The sequence below is a fragment of the Miniopterus schreibersii genome (assembly GCF_964146895.1).
Source record: "Miniopterus schreibersii genome assembly, chromosome: X".
Lineage (NCBI taxonomy): Eukaryota > Metazoa > Chordata > Mammalia > Chiroptera > Miniopteridae > Miniopterus > Miniopterus schreibersii.
In genome coordinates this window covers 54,014,373-54,038,131 of record NC_138104.1, presented here as the reverse complement: position 1 = coordinate 54,038,131, position 23,759 = coordinate 54,014,373, and the positions used below count along the sequence as shown (strand labels likewise).

Here is a 23,759-nt window from a genome sequence, read left to right as displayed (position 1 = left end):
ATCCAGTTAAAGCATAGCTTTATATGCTTTATATGCTTGAATGTCCTGTTTCATTATTGGGATGGGATTTACTAACAAAACTGAATGCCGGTGTCACCTCTGCACTTCCACACATGGGTATTGAGGTACCACCAGAACAAGCATGTGCCTTCAGGTGGTTCTGCTCGATCAAGTTGGACAAGTCCCTCCAGAAATCTCAGAAGCCCTCCAAAGGTAAGATCAGATGTACTGGAAGATGGAAAACCAGGTAAAGCAAGGAGTGGAATACCAGTACACGTCAAACTAAAGGAAGGAATAAAAATCTCCCACCTGTGACAGTACCCTTTAAAAGAACATGCTAAACTAGGAGTTCAACATCTTTAGCAACTTTCCTAGAGTTTGGCCTAAATGCCCCTGACAACCCCTTTTTAATATCATAATTTTGCCTGTGCAAGAGCCAGGAACACAAGAATATTATTTTGTGTAAAATTTGAGGGCCATCAATCACGTAGTGGAAGATATCTACACTGTAGTGCATAATCCATATACAGAGTAAATCACTTTGTCAGGTAATTTTTATTGGTTAACTGTATTAGATTTAAAAGATGCAATTTTTTTAGATTCCACATATAAGTGATATCATGTGATATTTGTCTGTCTCTGCCTGGCTTATTTCACTTAGCATAATAATCTCCAGTTCCATCCATACTGTCCCAAAGGGTATGAGATCCTTCTTTACAGCTGTGTAGTATTTCATGATGTAAAGGTCCCACCACTTTTTTATCCACTAGAAGGCGGGGATGGGTGTGTGGGTGTGTGGTGAGGGATTAACCAAAGAATTTATATGCATATATGCATAACCCATGGACACAGACAATAAGGTGGAGAAGGCCTAAGGTGGGGCTGGGGGTGAGGGGTCAATGGAGAAAAAAGGGAACATTTATAATACTTCCAACAATAAAGATAATTTTTTTTTTTAAAGATGCAATTTTTGTATACCTTTGGACTCAGATTCTTAGGAACTGTTCACATTTGAATGGGAAGTTTCAGAAATTAAAAACAAGCAAAAGTATTGTTGGACCATCTTTCTGTAAGACTTTAAAATTTTGCCTAAAATACTTTTTTTACCATTTTAAATTAATTTACTTTTTAACTTTTCAATTACAGATTATTTTCAGTATTATATTATATTGGTTTGAAAGGTACAGGATAGTGATTAAATAATCATATACTTTAAAAAGTGTTTCCCCTATTATTTCCAGTACCCACCAGGCACCAAACATAGTTATGGCAATATTATTGACTATATTCCTTATGCTGTACTTTACATCCCCATGACTATTCTTTACCAAATTGTAATTGTTAGTCCCTGTACCTCTTTCATCCTGTTCCCCAACCCTGTCCCCTCTGGCGACCATCAGTCAGGTCTCAGTGCCTATGAGTCTGTTTCAATTTTGTTGGCTCCTTTATTTTGTACTTTCCAGTCCACATATAAATGAAATCATATGGCTTTTGTCTTTTTCTGACTGACTTATTTCACTGAGCATAATACCCTCTAGGTCCATCCATATGGTCATAAATGATAACTTTTCATTTTTTTTTTTTATAGCCGAGTAATATTGCACTGTATATATGTGCTGCAGCTTTGTCGTCAACTCGTCTATTGATGGGCACATGACTTGCTTTCACATCTTTCCTATTGAAAATAACACTGCGATAAACAAAGGGGTGCATATATTCTTTAGAATTTGTATTTTTGGTTTCTTCGGATAAATACTCAGAAGTGGAATCTCTGGGTGATAAGACAATTCTATTTTCATTTGAGAAACCTGCACACTGTTTTCCACAGAGACTGCACCAATCTGCATTCCCATCAACAGTGCATGAGGGGTCCCTTTTCATTACATACTCACCAACACTTGTTGCTTGTTGATGTGTTGATGATAGCCATTCTGACAAGTGTGAGATGGTATGTCATTTAGGTTCTAATTTGCATTTCTCTAATGATTAGTGACATTGATCATCTTTTTATATGTATATCGGCCATCTGTATGTCCTTTTTGGAGACCTGTTTTTTTAGGTCTTTTGTCTATTTTTAAATTAGATTGTTTCTTTGGTGTTGAGTTGTACGAATTCTTCGTAAATCATGGATATTAACCCCCTATCAGATGTATCATTGGTGAATACGGTCTCAGATTGAATAGGCTGTCTTCTCTTTTTGTTGATGGTTTCCTCTGCCGTGCAAAAACATTTTAGTATGATGTAGTCCTGTTTGTTTATTTTATCTTTGGTTTCCCTTACTCTAGAAGAGATATAAAAAAATTCTTAAGAAAAATGTCTGAGCCCTACCGGGCATGGCTCAGTGGTTGAGCTTTGACCTAGGATCCAGGCGATTGAGGCTCGATTCCCGGTCAGGGCACAGGCCCGGGTTGCGGGCTCGATCCCCAGTCAGGGGCGTGCAGGAAGCAGCTGATCAATGACTCTCTCACTGATGTTTCTATTTCTCTCCCTCTCCTTTCCTCTTTCTGAAATCAATAAAGATATATTAAAAAAAAGTCTGAGATTTTATAGCTTATCATTTCTTCCAGGGTTTTTATGGCTTTGAGTCTTCTATTTTATTTTTCAATCCATATTAAGTTTATTCCAGTATATAAGAAGTTGGTCTAGTATCTTTTTTTCCCCAGGTATATTTCCAATTTTCACAACACCAAGTACTGAATGGACTATATTCACCCCACTGTATGACATATATACCTACATATATAAATGTATATATGTATGTATATATGTATGTGTGTGAATATATATATATATATATATATATATATATATATATAATTTGGGTTAAGATTAGAGTTATAAGGATAGAGTCAAGGGTACTGTATCCTTTGTCATATATTAATTGACCAAATAAGCATGGGTTTACTTTTGAGTTCTCTCTTCTGTTCTATATGTCTGTTTTCATGGCAAAACTGTACAGTTTTGATTATGATAGTTTTGTAGTATAGTTTTATATCAGGTAGAGTGATAGCTCCAACTCTATTATTCTTTCTCAAGATTACTGTTGGGAGGGTAAGATGGTGGAACTGTGAGAAGCAGCAGAGTGCCCCCGCTCCCAGCCAAGGACTCGATTTACTCCTAAAATCCTATGTATCCAGCTTTGAAAAAACAGAGAAACATACCTGAGTGGATGGAGTGCGAGTGGGGAGCACTGAAGAAACTCCATGTAGGAGAGGGGGGTGTAGGAAGGGAGAGTCCCCCCTGAGGCCTGAGCTGGGCTCCAAGCCCAAAGGCTTGGAGGCTGCAAAGCTCCCTCCCCTTGGGAGTGCAGACCGGCATCCAAAAGCGGGGATCTCACACCTGGAGTGATGAGAGAGGAAGGAGTGCCCCGCGCACAGGGCAGAGTGACCCAGGGAAGTGGTGAGTCCCCAAGGAGGGGACAGCTTCTTCCTAGGAAACAAAGCCTCTAATGGCGGACAGCGCCTTCCTAGCAAAACAAAGCTTCTAGCGCAGCTACGACCAGCTACTAGAGCTCAGGGTGCCGACCATAGGGAAGGCTGTCCCAAAGTGTGTGGCATCCGAGTGGTAAGGGACCAGAGGACTGTGCTGAGCAGTAGCACACAAGGACCCTCTTCCTCCCTGTAAGGCATTGTGTTGAGCCCCAGAAAGCAATGAATCTGTGTGGAGCGGGGGAGGGGAGGAGCCTTCCCAGTCCTGAGCTCCTGTTGCTGAGAGGCTGGGATCTGTGACCAGCCCTGAGGAGCGCCCTGGTGGTGTGTGAAGCTGCCCCAGCTTTGCTGAGACCAGTGGTGCAGGGAGCTGTGTGGGGCTGGCTTTGGGTCCCCTCTCACTGGGTGCCATGGCGCGTGGGCAGCAGGACCTTGCAGGGCAGACTCTCAGCCTGTGTGTTTCTTTGTGCATTTGCCAGTTTGATCCTAGAGCTGGCTCCCACCTTCCCAGCGTGCACTGTGAGGACAGACCAGCGGAGGCTGAGATTAGGGTCTGCACAGTAGGTCTGAGGGGTGGGCCTGGTGCAACCAGCCAACCAGAGCTGAGGAGGGAGGGGCAGAGCCCATCTGCCTCTCCTGCAGCCAGGAGCACCTGGCGGGACAGGAAAGGGGCAGGTCCAGCTCACTGAGGACCCAGACACCCCCTCCGGGCACAGTCCTGAGGGGGAAGGGAGAGCAGCTCACGGGAGGACATTACAAGAATAAGGCTCTCAGGAACTGTTGTTTGGGAACTGGAGGAAAAGCTGAAAACCGCTGCTGGGGGCTGGGCAGGCAAAGGGCTCACCAGAATGTTTTTTTAATTAAACCCACTGAGCCCAGGATGCTGAAACAGCCCATACAGAAAAGGCAACAGGCTGAAATCAATCTGAAACTGCAGCAGGCCAGTGCATGGGGAACTAGAATCAGAGGATAGGGTAGGGACTGAAGAGCTGGCTATGGAGCAGAGACTACCTCCTGCAGAGTGAGCGCCTGACAGTGAAACCTCTAAGTAAGGGGAGTGATACCCTGAGCTACACTTGCCATCCTGCACCCTAAAGACTCTACAGAAGACTCTGGAGTAAGACCAGGCAACTACAAGGTTGCAAAATAGTTGACAAGAGGAGGTGGTCCACAGAGAGCCTCAGATCAACCATCTACCTAAGGACACCAGAGCCAAACCTAGATGGCTCCTCACTTTGGCTGATACACAAGTACCTCACAGGAAAACTGAAATCAGCACACAGAACAGTGAGCCTCAGAAAACATAAGCTGCCCAGAAGAAACTCACCTGATTGACTGCGTTTTATTCCTCTATTTTTTTGTTTTGTTTTTGGTGGGTTTTTTTTGCTTGCTTGTTTGTCTGTTTGTTTGTTTTTTTTCTCTTTTTTTCTTAGAAACAAGACAAAGAGGAGATAATTTGTTTTTTCTTCTTTTTAAAATTTTATAATAATTAAAAAAAATGTTTTTTAAAAACATTTTTTAACTAAAATTTTTTCTCTTTATTATAAAAAAATTTTGTCTTATTTAGCTTGTTTTTAGTTTAGTTTTGTTTATTTGCTTTGTTTTGTTTTATACTTGCTTCTACTATCAAGACTTTCTTGATATCCCTGCTTAACGACAGGGACTTTATTATTATAACCAAGTTTACTGTTTTCCTCTATAGTTTCCACCAAATCTCTTACTGGACTCACTCCCTGCCTGTGCTATATCTCTCTCTCTCTCCTCTCGATCCATTGGCATAACTTTTTTTCTTTTTCTTCTTTTTCTACTTTTCTTTTGTTCTTTTGTTGTCCTCCCTTCTGTCTTCCTATCTTTTTGTTCGATCGTTAGTTTTTCTTATGGTCTCTATTGTATTTTTGTCTTCTCATTTTCAATTATTATCCTATTTCTATTCTCTCCCTTAATTTTTTGCTGGCCCTTCTTTCAGAGTCTTTTTTCTGCTTCTGTCATCTCTCAGTAGCTTCTCTATTTTTCACATTTTAGTTTATTATTATTTTCTAAATTTTCACCATGATTAACAACAATATACATCTCTCTCTCTAAGCATTACTTTTCTTTCTTTGTTTTTTTTAAGCTTTTTGTGTATGTGTGTGTTCTCCCTTCACTCTCCCAGTTCTAATTTCATGCGGGTTGTTTTCATTGTGACTGTCAAGATATTTTGTAAGATACCTCTTGTTTCCTGGAAGTTTAGTTGTGTATTGTCCTGCCTTGCCAGCACCCATACAACAGCTTACACAACGAGGTTGTGGTTGAGACACAGTTAGCCAACCTGAGAGGTGGGTCCTCCCAAGGACTTATCAACGACAATCTAGACCCAACAACAACAGGAGAACATAAAGAAACCACAGAAGGGATACCCACAAGGGGGACACACCTAGAACAAAGAGCTCAGAAGTATAAGGAAAACACACCTCTGGGCTCCACTGGACCCACAAGACAAAATCCCATCCCACAACATTGGGAGATAGCAAATATATTTAATCTATAAATCCAAACACTAAGACATACCAAAATGGGGAGACAAAGAAATAACCCCCAAATTAAAGTAAAGGAAAAATCGCCAGAAAAATACTTTGATGAGATGGAGTTAAGCAAGTTTTCAGAAACGGAGTTCAGAGTATTGATGATGAAAATGTTCAAGGAACTTAAGAAGACACTAGGTGATAAGATCGAGCACCTTAGTGAAAACATGAAAAAAGAGATACATGACATAAACAAAACTCCGACAGACATAAAGAATGTAGGATCTGATATCAAGAATGCACTTGAAGGAATTAAAAGCAGGCTCAATGAAGCAGAGGATAGAATAAGTGACTTAGAAGACAAGGTAGAAAAAATCAATCATAGCAGCAAAAAGAAAAAACACTAAAAAAGCATGAGGACAGTCTAAGGGAGCTTTGGGACAACATGAAGTGAAACAACATTCGCATTATAGGAGTGCCAGAAAGAGAGGAAAGAGAGCAAGGGATAGAGAACTTGGTGAAGGAAATAATGATAGAAAACTTCCTTAGGCTGGCGAAGGAGAAAGGCACACAAGTTCAGGAAGCACAGAGGGTTCCAAACAAGAGGGACCCAAAGACACCCACTCCAAGACATATCATAATTAAAATGGCAAATGTCATGGATAAAAAGAAAATATTAAGGGCTGCAAAAGAGGGACAAGCAGTTACCTACAAGGGAACCCACATAAGGCTGACAGCTGATTTCTCAACAGAAACTCTTCAGGCCAGGAAAGAGTGGTATGAAGTTCTCCAAGTAATGAAAAGCAAAAACATGCAACCAAGATTGCTTTATCCAGCAAGGCTATCATTTAAAATTGAAGGTGAAATAAAGAGCTTCCCAGACAAAAGAAGGCTAAAGGAGTTCAGTATGACCAAACCAGCATTGCAATAAATGCTAAAAGGCTGCTTTAAGAAAAAGAAGGAATAGTGAGAGAAAGGTACATCAGCATAAATGGGAAAATCACATTAAATAAGTTTATATCAATAGTAACCTGAAATGTAAATGGAATAAAAGGTCCAATCAAAAGACAAAGGGTAGCTGAATGGACAAGAAAACAGGACCCAAATATATGCTGTCTACAAGAGACCCATCTGAGAGCAACAGACTCACACAGGCTAAAAGTGAAGGGATGGAGTAAAATATTCCATGCAAATGGAAAGGAAAAGAAAGCTGGAGTAGCAATTCTTATTTCTGACAAAATAGACTTCAAAATAAAGACCATAAAAAAAGACAAAGATGGTCACTACATAATAGTAAAGGGATCAATCCAACAGGAGGAAATAACCCTTATAAACATTTATGCACCCAATATGAGTACCTAAATATATAAAAACCTCTTCGTAGACTTTAAGAGGGAGATTGACAGCAACACAATCAGAGTGGGGGACTTTAACACCTTACTGTCAGCACTGGACAGACCATCAGGATAAAAAATCAACAGGGAAACACAGACCTTAAATGACTCACTAGACCTAATGGATTTAATTGACACTTACAGGACATTTCACCCCAAAGCAGCAGAATACACATTCTTCTCAAGTGCACATGGAACAATCTCAAAAATAGACCATATGTTAGGGCAAAAGGCAAGTCTCTACAAATATAAGAAGAATGATACCATATCAAGCATCTTCTCGGGTCACAATGCCATGAAACTAGAAATCAACCATTATAAAAAAACTCAAAAATATTCAAGCACATGAAGGCTAAATAGCATGTTATTAAACAGTGAGTGGGTTATCAATGAAATCAAGGAAGAAATCAAACACTTCATGAAAAGTAACGAAAATGAACAGACAACAACCCAAAATCTATAGGGACAGGGCAAAAGCAGTCCTGAGAGGAAAATTCATAGCATTATAGGCCTATCTCAAGAAACAAGAAAAAGATCTAATGAACCATCTACGACAACAACTGGAAGAACTAGAACAAGAACAGCAAGAAAAGCCCCAAGGAAGTAGAAGGAAGGAAATAATAAAAATCAGAGCAGAAATTAAAGACAGAGACTAAAAAACAATACAAAAAAATAAATGAAACCAAGAGCTGGTTCTTTGAAAAGGTAAATAAGATTTATGCACCTTAAGCCAGACTCACTAAGAAACAAATAGAGAGGACGCAAATAAGTAAAATCAGAAATGAAAGAGGCGATATAACAACTGACCCAACAAAAATTCAAAGGATTGCTAGAAAATATTATGAGCAATTATATGCCAACAAACTGGACAACCTGAATGAAATGAACAAATTCCTAGAAGCAGACAACCTTCCAAAGCTGAATCAAGAAGAGGCAGAAACTTGAATAGACAGATAACAACTAATGAAATTGAAACAGTAATCAAAAAACTCCCAGCAAACAAAAATCCTGGACCAGATGGATTTACAGGTGAGTTTTACCAAACATTCAAAGAAGAAATAACACCTACTCTATTCAAACTATTCCAGAAAATTCAAGAGGTGGGAAAACTTCCAACCTCTTTTTATTAGGCCAGCATCATCCTAATCCCCAAACCAGATCAAGATACTACAAAGAAAGAAAATTACAGGCCAATATCCCTGATGAGCATAGATGCTAAAATCCTCACTAAAATACTGGCAAACCGGATCCAGGAATACATTAAAAAGATCATACAACATGACCAAGTGGGACTTATTCCGGTGATGCAAGGTTGGTACAACATCCGCGAATCAATTAATGTGATACATCACATAAACAAAACAAAAAAGAAAAAATCATATGATCATATCAATAGACTCCGAAAAAGCATTTGACAAAATCCAGCACCCATCTCTGATAAAAACTCTCAGCAAGTGGGAATAAAGGGATCATACCTCAACATAATGAAGGCCACATATGACAGACCTACAGCCAACATCATACTCAATGGGCAAAAACTAAAACCATTTCCATTAAAAACAGGAACAAGACAGGGAGGTCCACTTTCACCACTCTTATTCAACATTGTACTGGAAGTCCTCGCCATAGCCATCAGACAGGAAGAAAACATAAAAGGTGTTCAATTGGAAAGAAGGAAGTAAAACTGTCATTATTTGCAGATGACATGATACTGTACATAGAGAACCCTAAAGCCTCCATCAAAGTACTACTAGATTTGATAAATGAATTTGGAAAGTTAGCTGGATACAAAATCAACAACCACAAATCAGTGGCATTCTTATACGCCAACAATGAACTTTCAGAGAGAGAAACAGAGAAAACAATACCATTTACTATTGCAACTAAAAAAGTAAGATACCTAGGAATAAACTTAACCAAGGATGTAAAAGACCTTTACTCAGAAAACTACGTGACACTGAGAAAAGAAATAGAGGAAGGTTTAAACACGTGGAAGAATATATCATGCTCATGGATTGGAACAATTAATATCATTAAAATGTCCATACTACCCAAAGCAATCTATAAATTCAATGAAATTCCTATTAAAATACCAACAGCATATTTCACAGACCTAGAACAAACATTTCAAAAATTTATATGGAACCAAAAAAGACCCCGAATAGCTGCCGCCATCTTGAGAAAAAAGAACAGAGTGGAAGGGATCACATTACTGGATTTCAAACTGTGTTACAAAGCCATTGTAATCAAAACAGCCTGATATTGGTACAACAACAGGCATATAGATCAATGGAACAGAACACAGACCCCAGAAATAGACCCACGCCATTATGGTCAGTTAATATTTGACAAAGGAAGCAAGAGTATCCAATGGAGTAAAGACAGTCTCTTCAATAAGTGGTGCTGAGAAAATTGGACAGATACACGCAAAAGAATGAAACTGGACCACCAACTTTCACCATACACAAAAATAAACTCAAATTGGATAAAAGACTTAAATGTAAGTCATGAAACCATAAAAATCCTGGAAGAAAACATAGGCAGTAAAGTCACAGACATCCCACGTAGTGGAATTTTCACAGGTACGTCTCCTAGGGCAAGAGAAACAAAAGAAAAAATAGACATATGGGACTACATCAAACTAAAATGCTTCTGCACAGCAAAAGAAAACAGCCTCAACATACAAAGAACCCCACAGTCTGAGAAAACATATTTTCCCAGGATGTATCTGATAAGGAGCTAATTTCCAAAGTGCACAAAGAACTCAGACTACTCAGCAAGAGGAAGACAAACAACCCAATTAAGAAATGGGCAAAGGACCTGAATAGACACTTCTCCAAAGAGGACATACAGATGACAAAGAAACGCATGAGAAAATACTCAACGTCACTAATCATCAGAGAGATGCAAATTAAAACCACAATGAGGTATCACTTCACACCTGTCAGAATGGCTGTCATCAACAAAACAACAAACGACATGTGCTGGAGAGGGTGTGGAGAAAGGGGAACCCTAGTACACTGCTGGTGGAAATGCAGACTGGTGCAACCACTATGGAAAACAGTATGGGGGGTTCCTCAAAAAATTAAAAATGGAGCTGCCTTTTGACCCAGTGATTCCACTCCTAGGAATGTATCCTAAGAATCCTGAAACACTAATCTGGAAGAATATATTTACTCCTGTGTTCATAGCAGCACAGTTTACAATAGCTAAGACCAGGAAACAGCCCAAGTGCCCTGCAGTAGATGAGTGGATAAAAAAGGTTTGGGTCATTTACAGCACTGAATACTATGCAGCTGTAAAGAAGAAGAATCTCGTACCCTTTGGGACAGTATGGATGGACCTGGAGAAAATTATGCCAAGTGAAATAAGCCAGGCAAAGAAAGACAAACATCACATGATCTCGCTTATATGTGGAATCTAAAGAACTTAATAAACTGATATACATAATAGATTCAATGACATGGAAGCATAAATGTGACTGATGAATGTCAGAGGGATGGAGGAGGGTGTGTGTGTGGAGTAATCAAAGAATTTATATGCATATATGCACAACCCAAGGACATGGACAATGTTAGGGAGAGGGACTGGGGAGGGGTATGGGATGGGGTGGAATGGGTCATTGGGGAGAAGAAAAAGAAACATCTGTAATATTTTAAACAAAAATAAAATTAAAATTAAAAAGAAAATAAACCCCCCCCCAATTAAATTAAATTAAATTAAATCAAATCAAATCAAATCAAATCAAATTAAATTAAATTAAATTAAGTTAAAAAAAAAAAGATTGCTGTTATTGCCTGTGGTCATTTATGGTTCCATATAAATTTTTGGATATTTTAGTTCTGCAAACATGCCATTGGTATTTTGATAGGAATTGCATTGAATCTATAGATTGCTTTGGATAGTATGGACTTTTTAATAATGTTATTTAATCTTATTCATAAATAGGATATATGGTTCTATTTATTTGTTTCTTTAATTTCCTTATTCTGTGTCTAATGATTTTCCGAGTATAGGTATTTTTCCTTGGTGGCTAAATTTAATGCTAGGTATTTTATTTGATACATATTGTAAATGAAATAGTTTTCTTCATTTCCCTTTCTGTTAGTTCATTATTGGTGTTTAAAATGCTACTGTACACTTTGGAAATTAGCCCTTTATCAGATACATCCTTGGCAAATATGTTTTCCCAGACCGTGGGGTTCCTTTGTATTTTGATGCTGTTTTCTTTTGCTGTGCAGAAGCTTTTTCGTTTGATGTAGTCCCATATGTTTATTTGTTCTTTTGTTTCTCTTGCCCTAAGAGATGTATCAGTGAAAATTCCACTATGTGGGATGTCTATGACTTTACTGCCTATGTTTTCTTCTAGGATTTTTATGGTTTTGTGATTTACATTTAATTCTTTTATCCAATTTGAGTTTATTTTTGTGTATGGTGAAAGTTGGTGGTCTAGTTTCATTCTGTTGCATGTATCTGTCCAATTTTCCCAGCACCACTTATTGAAGAGACTGTCTTTACTCCATTGGATACTTTTGCCTCCTTTGTCAAATATTAACTGACCATAATGGCGTGGGTCTATTTCTGGGGTCTGTGTTCTGTTCCATTGATCTATATACCTGTTGTTGTACCAATATCAGGCTGTTTTGATTACAGTGGCTTTGTAATACAGTTTGAAGTCCAATAAATTAATGTGTTGGAATTGGAATCTGAGAGTCAGATAAGATTGTAGCTCCAGCTACATTGATTTCAGCCTTTGAAATGTTGAGCAGAGGACATAGAAAACCCATGCCCATTCTCCCAACCCATGGAAACTGTGCGGGTCATGGATTTGTATTTTTGTGTCCCTTCAATATCCATATATTGAATCCCTAAAAAAGACCTTGCTGTTTGTTTCACTGAACTTTTGTACTTTTTTTTTTAGACTCTATTTCATTTATTTCTGCTCCTACCTTTCTTAGTTCATTTCTTTTCCTCATTTGGGGATATGTTTCTTATTGTTTTTGTAATCCCTTTAGATGCAATATTTAATTTTTTGAGATTTTTTATATTTCTTGTGGGTGGCCTGTAGTGCTATGTATTTGCCACTTATGACTGCTTTAACTGTGTCCCATTGATTTTGGGCTGTTGTGTTTTCATTTTCATTTGTCTCAAGGTAACTTTTTATTCCTTATTTGATCTTATTGTTAATCTATGTGCTGTTTAGAAACATGTTATTTAGCCTTCTTGTGTTTTTCAGGTTTTTTCTTGTAATTGATTTGTAGTTTCATTCCATTGTAGTCAGTAAAGATAGTTGATATGTTTTTAATTTTAAATTTATTGAGACTTATTTTGTGTCCTAATGTGTAGTCTATACAAGAGAATGTTCCATGTTCACTTGAAGACAATGTGTATTCTGCTGCTTTTGTGTGAAATGCTATGAAAATATCAATTAAATCCATCTGTACTAGGTTGTCATGTAAGGGTGCTGTTTCCTTGTTGATTTTCTGTCTGGAAAATCTATCCATTGATGTAAATGGGGTATTAGAATCCTCTACTATAACTGTACTACTGCTAATCTCTCCCTTTATATCCATCAAGTTTTGCTTTATACATTTATGTGCTCCTGTTTTGGGTGGATAAATGTTTACAAGGGTTATATCATCTTGTTGGATTAATCCCTTTAGCATTATGTAATATCTTACTTTGTCTCTTATTATAGCCTTTTTAAAAAATTCTACTTTGTCTGATATAAGTACTGCTACCCAGATTTTTGTTCATTTTCATTTGCATGAAATATATTTTTTCATTCTTTTACTTTCAGTCTGTGTGTGCATTTTGTTCTGTGTTGGGTCTGTTGTAAATAGCACATATATGTGGCTTGCTTCTTATCTATTCAGGCACCCTATGTCTTTTGATTGGAGTATTTAAGCCATTTACATTTAAAGTGATTATTGACAGGTATGTAGTTATTGCCATTTTATTCTTTATAACTACGTTTCTCTCTTTTTTCTTTTTAAAGAAGTCCCTTTAACATTTCTTGTAATGCTGGTTGGGTGGTGATGAACTCCATTAACTTTTTCTTGTCTGGGAAGCTCTTTATTTCTCCATCAATTTTAAATTATAGCCTTGCTGGGTAAAGTAGTCTTGATTCTAGGTCCATTCTTTTAACCATTTTTAATATATCATGACAATTCCTTCAGGCTTGAAATGTTTGTTGAGAAATGAGCTCACAGTCTTATGGGAAGCCCCCTGTAGGTAACTAACTCTCTTCCTCTTGCTGCTTTAAAATTTTTTTCTCTGTCTTTAACCTTTGAAATGATTAGATCCTCTGTTTTATCCAACCTATTGTTTATACCTTCTAGTGCATTCTTCATTTCAGATATTGTGTTCTTCATTTCTGATTGATTCTTTTTTATGTTTTCTATGTCCTCTTTCATGCTTACTATCTCATTGTTTAAGTTCTCACTGAGTTCATCCATTTTCCACCTAAGTCCTTGAGCATCCTCATAACCATTGTTTTGCAGTCTGTATCTGGGGGATTGTATGTCTCCATTTCATATAGTTCTTTTTTTTTCTGGGGATTTCTCCTGTTATTTCATTTGGGGCATGTTTCTTTGTCTCCCCATTTTGGCTGCTTCTCTGTATTAGATAAATCTGCTATGTCTCCCAGTTTTCATAGGGTTATGCAGTAGGTGTCTTATGGGGCTCAGTAGCATAGTCTCTGTTGTCACCAAAGGAAGGTGCTCCAGGAATGTCCCTTGTATGGGTTATGTGACCCCTCCTTTTCTAGTTGATTCTTTTTTTTTTTTTAAATATGTCTTTATTGATTTCAGAGAGAGGAAGGGAGAGGGAGAGAGAGATAAAAACATCAATGATGATGGAGTCATTGATTGGCTGTTTCCTGCATGCTCCCTAATGGAGATCGAGCCCACAACCCAGGTATGTGCCCTGACCAGGAATTGAACCTCGATCTCCTGGGTCGTAGGTCGATACTCAACTACTAAGCCACACTGGGTGGGCTGTAGTTGATTCTTGATTGTTCTTGGACCTTTCAAGCATGAGAGGGACCAAAGTGCCCATCGAGGCTGACTAACACCATCAGCAAACCTGGTGAAAGGTCAGCGAAAGGCAAGGGACCCTAAGATACACTTCTGCCTGCCTCCATCTGCTGGCTGACTGTTAAGCTCAGTCACTGAAAGAGCCTCTGGCAGTACACAAGTTGCATGAAGTATATTCTCAGTGAGTTACCAAGTGGGGCAAGTGCTGTTTAACAGATTGATACAGCTTCAAACTCAGTGCCAGTGTTGAGTCTGAAGCCACTCAGCAAAAGTCCCAGATAACACCAATGCCAGCCACCACCCACTGGGTATCCCTACAGGTTTGTGTTGAGGCAAGGTCTCAAGGAATTTTCACAGTGAAGCCAGCAAATTTCATCTGGCCCAAACAGGCCAAAACTTGGCTGTGTAAAGAAAAGCACAAGCACATTGGCACCAGTCAGTAGTGCAAGTGAAAATTGGGCCCCACTCTAGAGACACACAGCTCAGTCTGTTTTGGTTTCTGGCCAGACAACTTCAAGAACTCTAGCTCAACAGGGTAGAGCCACTTGGAATCGGGAGGGTGGGGCTAGACAAGCTTCTAGAAGGTGGCTCTAGACAAGCTTGCAGGAAGAGGGGGAATTGCCCCCTCTTCTGAGCTACACAACTCAGTCTCTGACACCCCTTTAGTTTGCCTGGACCTCTACCCAGGGACTCAACAGCTGACTCCTCGACAGGGTGTGGCCTTGGCAGGGCAAGGCAATAGGGAGTTGGGAGAGTGGGGCTATTTAATTCCCCCAGGCTGATGCTATATGGAGGGGTGTGCTCTACCCCAGAAAGATGTCATCTGTGAGTGGTGTCAAAGAGGGACTCAGCACAGGGACCCTAGCAGTGGTCCCTTCAGCTCTCTCCCCAGAGTCACTCAACCATCACTCCTCACGTGACTCCAGTGTTCTTTGATCTGACCTCCCTCCTCTGGTCCCTAGGCTTCATGGCTGGGGGCAAGATTTTATGCACTAGCCCTTTAATAGGGCAACTGGGTTTCTAGCAGAGTCCCGTATCTCCCTGGCAGATAGAATCTCTGCTGATTTTCACAGCCAGGTGTTATGTGGGTACCTCTTTCCAGCTCTGTCGTGCTGGGCTGTAAAGCCCAGCATGGGATTGAAATCCCACACTCCTCAGCAGGGACCTTTAAACCTGAGATATCCCTCCAGATTCTCAGCCACCATTGGTGGGTGCTGGGCCATTTTTCATGTTGCTGCCCTTTCTTCCAGTCTCAATGTGGCTTATTCTGTAAACTCTTGGTTATAAGACTTATGTTCAGCTAGTGTTCAGTTGATTATTCAGGTTGATTGTTCTATATTTTAGTTGTAATTTGGTCCTGGGAGGAGGTGAATGTAACTTCTTCCTACTCTGCTGCCATTTTGGATTTTCTCTGATCCTACAATTTTTAAAGAGATCTTGGCCAGAGACTTATGAGATCTCCAATTGGAAGAGGAGATCCTACTCTAGTATTGTAGATTATATCATGATTGACGGCAAAACAAAGGAGTTTTCTAACAAAAACACCACAGTGACTTTAAATTTCCTGGCAGAATGAGGCTATATAGTCTTTAAGATGAAGGACCAGATTTCTCCACCACTGGGTTTTTAGCTTTCTAAAGGACTAAGATATCTACTTCCTGATAGGAGGAAGGTATTAGTCAGAGTAGCCATACCTACTATGAAAAAACAGCTATGGGGACTTGGGGGAATGGTTGGCTTTTGTCAAATTTGGATTCCAAGTTTTGGCCTAATAGCCAAACCCCTTTATGAAGCTCTTAAAGGGGAACACAAAGAACCTTTGTACAGGACTGAAGAATGCCATAAGGCATTCTATACTATCAAGAAACAGCTGTTTACTACCCTGGCTCTTAGTCTCCCAGATATAAGAAAGCCATTTGACTTGTTTGTATAGGAAAGGCAAGGAAACAATCTTGGAGTTTTAACCTAGACTCTGGGAATCATCAGGAACCCAGTCATATACTTTTCTAAACAATAGATATAATAACTAAGGGATGGCCAACATGTTTGAAGGTAGTTGCTGCTAATTGCGACTTACTACAAGAAGCTGAAAAGTTCAACCTGGGTCAACCAACCACAGTGTACACTCTGCATTGTGTATTTCCCTTACTAGAACAAAAAGGGGGGTACTGTTTAACAGCAGGTAGAATAGGTAAATACCAACCCATCCTATTGGACAATCCTAATGTAACTTTAAAAGCTGTTTCTACTTTAAATCCTGTCACAGGTTAGCGAACAAGGGTACTCTAGCAGACTTGATTTCATCAACCAGCCTTTGTCAGATGCTAATTTGGAGTTGTTCCCTGATGGAAGCAGCTTCATGGATCAAGGACAACAAAGAGCTGGATATGCCATTGTCACCCATCAGGAAAAACTGGAAGGAAAGACTCTTCCACCAGGTACTTCTGCCCAGAAAGCTGAACTCATTGCTCTTACTAGAGCCCTTCACTTAAATAAGAACAAAAAAGTAAACATATACACCAATTCTAAATTGTTTTGCTGTGGTTCATACTCAAGGAGCCATTTGGAAAGAAAGAGGACTTTTAACTACAGGTAATAAAGAAATTAAACATATCCTAGAAACATTAAATTTATTAGAAGCTGTAATGAAACCAAAAGAACTGGCAATAATTCCCTGCCCAGGGCATCAGAAAGCAGAATGTACACTCTCCCAGAGGAACAATCAGGCCGACCAAACTAGCAGCCAGTACTAAAACCCCAAAGTGTCAAATAATGGCTCTAATTCTTAAAGTAGACTCAACAAAATATCATCTGCAATATTCCCTTGAAGACTTAAAGAGAACCAAAGAATGGGAATTTAACCAAAATCCTGATATTAAAACTGGATGGATAGCCTATGAGCAGGGAAAAGTTTTTATCCCTGAACACCTCATGGAAGATATGCACATCCATCAAAGTCCAAGTTATGGAAAAGATGCCACTCTTTAATGGATCTGAAAGTTCATAACAAGAACAAATATGCAAAGAGCTATACAGAAAATAATAGAGATGTATCATTTGTGCTTAAAATAATTCAAAACTAGGACTTCCACCTCCAATGAGATTTCAAATCAGGGGAGAGGAACCTGGGGAAGATTGGAAGATTGATTTTACCATAACACCTAAGGCAACAGATAACTTTGGATACTTGCTTGTATTTTTTTTGGTAATATTAATAATTTTTATTTGATCAAATACTTTTTAAAAATAGTTTTTATGGGTCACAGCATCAAGTAATGACATTAATTTCTTTCATTTATTTATTTATTTTTAATTTTTGTTCAAAATATTACAGATGTCCCTTTTACTCCCCAATGACTCATTCCACCCAGTCCCAACCCCCTCCCCAGTCCCTCTCCATACCATTGTCTGTGTCCTTGGGTTGTGCATATATGCATATAAGTTCTTTGGTTAATCTCTCCACCTCCACCCTCTGAGATTCCTCAGTCTGATCCATGCTTCCATGTCATTGAATCATTTCTGTTCATCAGTTTATTAAGTTCTTTAGATTCCACATATAAGTGAGATCATGTGATGTTTGTCTGTCTCTGCCTGGCTTATTTCACTTAGCATAATATTCTTTGCATCCTCCCATACTATCCCAAATGGAATACTACACAGCTATAAAGAAGAAGGATCTCATACCATTTGGGACAGCTTGTATTTTTGGATACCTCCACAGGCTGGGTTGAAGCTTTGCCTTGATGATTAGAGAAAGCCTCCAATGTAATTAAAGCCTTTTTCAAGGAAATTATACCTAGGTTTGGATTGCCTTTAACCATTCAAAGTGATAATGGAGCAGCTTTCATAGCAAAAGTTATCTAAAAATTTAAATATTCACTGTAAAGTACATGCTTCATGGAAACCACAATCAACTGGAAAAAACTGAAAAAATGAATGATATCTTAAAAAGGACTTTAGTCCAGCCGGTGTGGCTCAGTGGTTGAGTGTCGGCCCATGAACCAGGAGGTCACAATTCAATTCCCAGTCAGGGCACATGCCCAAGTTTCTGGCTCGATTTCCAGTAGGGAGCCTGCAGGAGGCAGCCAATAGATGATTCTCTCTCATCATTAATGTTTCTCTCTCTCTGTCTTCCTTTCCCATCCTCTCTGAAATCAATAAAAATATATTTAAAAAAACAAATAAAAAAAGACTTTAGCTGACATTTGCCAAGAGACAAATTTAGCTGGGGTAAAGCATCATCCATTGCTTTATTGAGGATAAGGGTGGCCCCTGGAAGTAGGCATGGTTTACTCCTATACGAAATGTTATGTGCTAGACCCTTCTTATATTCCTCAGGTAAGTCAAGAGATATCAGTGGGGTACACATTAAAGAGTTGGACTATTAGATATGTTCAATCATTAGGAAACACTCTAATTGCTATTCATGTTTGCTTCCAGCAGGTTACTGTACCCAACAGACGTGGCTTTATATCACATGCCACACAAGTCCAAAAGATCAGGTACTACTGAAATCCTAGAGAAGTCAACACCTTGAAGACCAACTATAGCCCCATTGAATGGGACCATACAAGGTGCTGCTAGTCATCCACTTTCCAGTGAAACTTTGAGAAGTCAAGCTGTGGGTTCACAACAACCAAGTGAAGCAAATACTATCAGACTCTCTAATAGAAAATAGACACTGGAAAGACCTGGTCCAGTGAGCCTCTAACAAACTTAAAACTACTCTTTCAGAAGGCTAAACTAAAGGAATCTATAGTTAAGTAAAGCCCAATGCATGATTCCTGTGGACTTTTATACCTTCTTTTTGCTTTCAGTTTTCTAATTTTTTTTTATTACAATCTAATAGTCTCCTCCTAGAGGGATTGAATGATTTTTTTGTACTTATAATATTACAAGGCTATAGGATGCTTGATTTAATTATTTTCCTTACTTTTTAAAGTATTTCCAATTTGTGGGCTTGGATAAAACACATTAGTTATCTCAAAGTGTAGCCAATGGTGGAAATTTGAGTCATTGTTGGATTTGTCATGATTCTACAAACAGTTCAAGAAAAATGTATACACTTAGGAGTGCCAGTAACTAATTTTAGAGCTGTACAAGATACTGTAAATTATTATAACCTCTTCCCCTTGAATTTTATTACCTTTCAGGTGCAATTAATCTCCCCTCACATTGCTTTAACTTATCTGAAGTGCTCTCTATCGCAGGACAACTAACTTCAGGCCCTCCATGATCTCTCCTTTACCTAGTTAACAAATGTCATACTCAAAATCCTGCAAAATGTACTATAGACAAGTTTGTTAAAATGAAATAAATGATACCTATCTATGCCCCAAAGTCCAAGAAGTTGTATATCATGTAAGTAGACTTTGGAAAGCCTGCACTAATTTTCATCCATGGTTTGACAATGTCATTTCTAAGCTCCATAAAAATGGGGAAATCGCTGAAACTACTCTTGATAAAATAACTTATGCTCCCCCAGCTTACAGCTTAATTTATGGTATAGGGAGTAACCCCCAGATATAGGGTTGGGCACATCATTGTTTGGATAGCTGGCAAATTGAAAGTTTATTAGGACACTTTATAACACTTCTTTCCCTGTACAAGAGAAAGCATCATCTTCCTACCTCCAATAGCCCTTCCATTTAAAAGAGAAATGTTAGCTATATATGAGCACAGCATAGGGTAATGTATATACAGCATTCTCATACCAAGTGCAGGAGTCTATGTCAACAAAGGCATAATTCGCAACCTTTCTGTCACTATTGAACAAATTGCTGAGGATACTGTCAAGAATCCCAACAAACTTCCTTGAATTTACTAACCCGTAGTGTTCTTGACAATAGAATATACCTAGATTATTTATTGGCAAAACAAAGGAGAGTATGCACAGTGGCTAATATAACACACTGCACCTACATTAACATTTCTAGAGAAGTTGAAACTCAAATAAGGCAGAATTGTCCAGAAGGCTACCTGGTTACAGGATGTAAGAAAATAAGACCCATTATATGATCTTTTTTCCTGGTTACCTTCTGGAATAGGGGAATTCTTTTGTTTGATTATTACAAGAATACATTTTAATGATAGTCTTTATTATATTACATCTCCTAATCTTCAAAGTCTGTATGCTTCTAAATATTTCATCTCTGAAACTAAAACCAGGACTGTCAAGGAGGGAATAAAAATTATGGTAATGCAGAATGTCCATGTTAAACCAAGAACTAAGGAATATTTTCAAATAAAAGCTAAGCAGTTTTATTTTTCTAATCCTGATCTTCGCCCCATTCCAGCAGACTTCTAGCTAGAATGATCATCACACCATATCCCTCAAGAATGAGGAATGAACAAAAGGCAGTGGGTATTGAAGCCACAACTTAACTAAAGAATAAAATTTAAATTTAAAGGTAGAAATGTAGAAACTTGACTATTAACTGTAGTTAAGTTTTATGGTTTATTTTTTATAATATGTTTCTACTGATTTCAGAGAGAGGGAAGGAGAGAGAGAGAGAGAACCATCAATGACGAGAGAGAGGGACTCAAGAAAAGACCAGAATCCAGGGCCAAGCTAAGCAGCTACGATCAAGATGGTGGTGCTGCCCCTGGAGACCTACACTGAGGTGGGGCTGAGGTTGCCCCGGCGCCCGCACCTCGTCATAGTGGGTGGCGAAGGCGATGAGAGAATCACCCAAATCAGTGGTTTGGGAGGCTGCAGGAGGACCGGAGAGGAAGTGAGAGGGAGAGAGAGAGAGAGAAAAACATCAGTGATGAGAGTCACTGATCATGCCTCCTGTATGCCCCCTGCTGGGGATAGATGCTGGCGGGGCTGATTACTTAATTGAAGATTAAATATTTACTGATATTTTAATAGTGTTGAGAAAAATCAGTACACCTACAATTAAACCATCCAAATAGGGGTTATGCACCACCAAGCAATTTTCCAATAAGCAGCAGACACTGACAGGGTGAAATTATCTACCTAGAATTGAATCAGAACCCACAGCATCAGATCCCACAAGACTGCCCCCCCCCCCCCCCCCCGCAGAAGCCAGTCCAAAGTTCGGATATCCAACTTCCAAATTAAATTTTGGTCAAGTATTTCAAGATGAAATGAAATTAGGTTTGTACATTGTAATTGAAACCACTTTTAACTTGGATTGTGCTGGGTTTTTTATCACAAGGAGTCCACAGCCCATCTTTTAATTGGGGGAAAAGACATTAAATACAGGAGAGAGTGACAGGAAGACTGGGCATCAGGTGGCAGCTGGGACTCTTCTTGGAAGCTCCTACTGCCTTCCACAGTGAGCAAAAACTGAGCACACATCAGCTTCTCACTTTTTCTAGCTTGTGGGGGATCACATTGACTGAAGAGAGTGTCTTCAGAGAGACACCTTCACTGCACAGTGAACTCTGCAGCCTCCATGGCCGAGCTCCAAGCAGAGGCCAGCTGCCCCATCTGCCTGGGTTACCTGAGAGATCCAGTGGCCATTGAGTGTGGGCCCAACTTTTGTGACTCCTGCATCCAACAGTGCTGGGAAGATCTACTGGGCATCTTTCCCTGTCCTGTCTGCCTCCACCACTGTCCTGACAGGAACTTCAAGGGGAACACCCAATTATGTCACATGATTGATATTGTTAAGCAGATTCCCACCAGGGGACGCCAGAAGAAACTGCAGGGGAAAAAATCCCTGTGTGAGAAGCACAATGAGGTTTTGACTCCTTTTTGTGACAAGGCTCTGGAGCTGTTGTGTCCCCATTGTAAGGTCTCCTTAGACCACCAGGACCAGGCCCTGATACCCATTGAGGAAGCTGCAGCTCGTCACAGGAGGAAGCTCAAAAGCTACATTGAGCCCCTGATGGTGGAGGTTGAAGATGCTGAAACGGAATATGAAAACCAAATTGCAAAAACTTTTGAATTACAGAAAAAAATGGAAAATTGGAGGAGGGAATTGCACTATGAATGTAAAGAACTTAAGTGTTCCTTAGAAGTAGAGCACGATGAAATTAATGCCAGCCTACTTACAGAAGAGAAGGATGTTGAAGAGAAACTAACTGAAAATGGAAGGCAAATTTCAAACCATATGTTCACGCTAAATAATCTGTTAAGTGAAATAGCAGAGAAGTATTTGCAGACAGACCTGGATTTACTCACAGGTATTGAAAGTATCCACAACAGGTATGAAAACCTAGAGAGCCCAGCAGTCTTTACATATGAATTAAAGAAGGAGAGTTGCTCTCTCCACCCACATTATTTTGGTCTGCATAAAATGATCAGCACATTTCAGGTAGATTTGACCCTGGATCCTGAAACTGCCCATTCAAGTCTCATCACAAGAGATAGAAAAGGTATGACATATAGGACACCTGATGGTCTTTATAATCCCGGCACTTACTTCTTACCCAGCTGTCCTAAGTTCTGAGGGATTTGATGCTGGCAGGCATTTTTGGCAGGTAGAAGTAAGAGGCACAGGTGAATGGTCCTTAGGTGTGTGTAAAGAATCTTCCCTCAGAAATAGTCTTATATCACCATCCCCAAGCAATAGCTGCAGACACATTGAGCTTTGTGCTAGTATATGTGGAACATGCCCTAGAGGACATGCCATGTGGGTTGGCATTTTTCTGGACTATGAGTTGGGAGAGGTTTCATTTTATAATTTGAATAACAGGTCATACTTGTACAGACTCACTGATATGTTTACAGAAAAACTTATGCCTTATTTCTCTAGTGCACCTTCTTCAATCAGTATCAGAGACGAATGATGAACAACTTAGAGGAAATTTAGTATGTGGTTATTTTCTTCCCTTGTTATTGGAAGGAATGCTTGTAATACAGATTCTGATTCCAGTTTTGATGTTTGACTGTTGAAAGCTTTTAGGACTCACCCTTCTCTCCTCCCTTTACCTTACGCCTGGGAAAGCTGATGAGAAAGCCTTTGGTGCAGGTGGGAGGTTCCAACCAAGCAAACCCCTAGTTGTGCCAGCAGGCTCCCACCAACAGCACCCAGTAACCACCATAAACAGCACAAAGTAGTCCATTTTCTCAGTCATTTTGGGACCTACTCTGAGATCCACCCTATTCTCCCGCCAAAACCTCATCATGTGAGTAATAAACTTTTTCATATTCTTCTGGAATGTGATGAGTCATCCTCAGTCGTAACATTTGAAACGAATTTTGGATGAGTTTCATCCTGACTATGTAACCTGGTCACCACCATTGGCATTGTGAGCAGGATTATCCAGATGTGAAGCACCCCCACCAGGGGTTTCTCCTCTGGCTTTGTGTTGTAATAGGCTCTGGTTCCTTAGGCAAGGGTGCCCTTTCAGCTTTGTGCTGCATTTGCTGAGTTCTACCGAGGCTATGTTGTAGATTTAATTGACCTAAATCAGAAGTTTTGA

General features: G+C 39.3%; 1 protein-coding gene and 1 pseudogene across 2 annotated transcripts in view; one reads left to right on the top strand and one right to left on the bottom strand.

The window, feature by feature from the left end:
* Nucleotides 1-23,759, bottom strand: part of ZC3H12B (zinc finger CCCH-type containing 12B) — a gene marked incomplete at its 3' end in the record, with an annotated part of 347,079 nt that overhangs the window by 199,841 nt on the left and 123,479 nt on the right. The gene's annotated exons all lie outside the window — the stretch shown is intronic.
* Nucleotides 85-23,123, top strand: LOC308550961 (tripartite motif-containing protein 75 pseudogene; annotated as a pseudogene). Its single transcript has 3 exons — nucleotides 85-213; nucleotides 16,627-16,866; nucleotides 21,734-23,123. The product of its transcript is annotated as a tripartite motif-containing protein 75 pseudogene (transcript).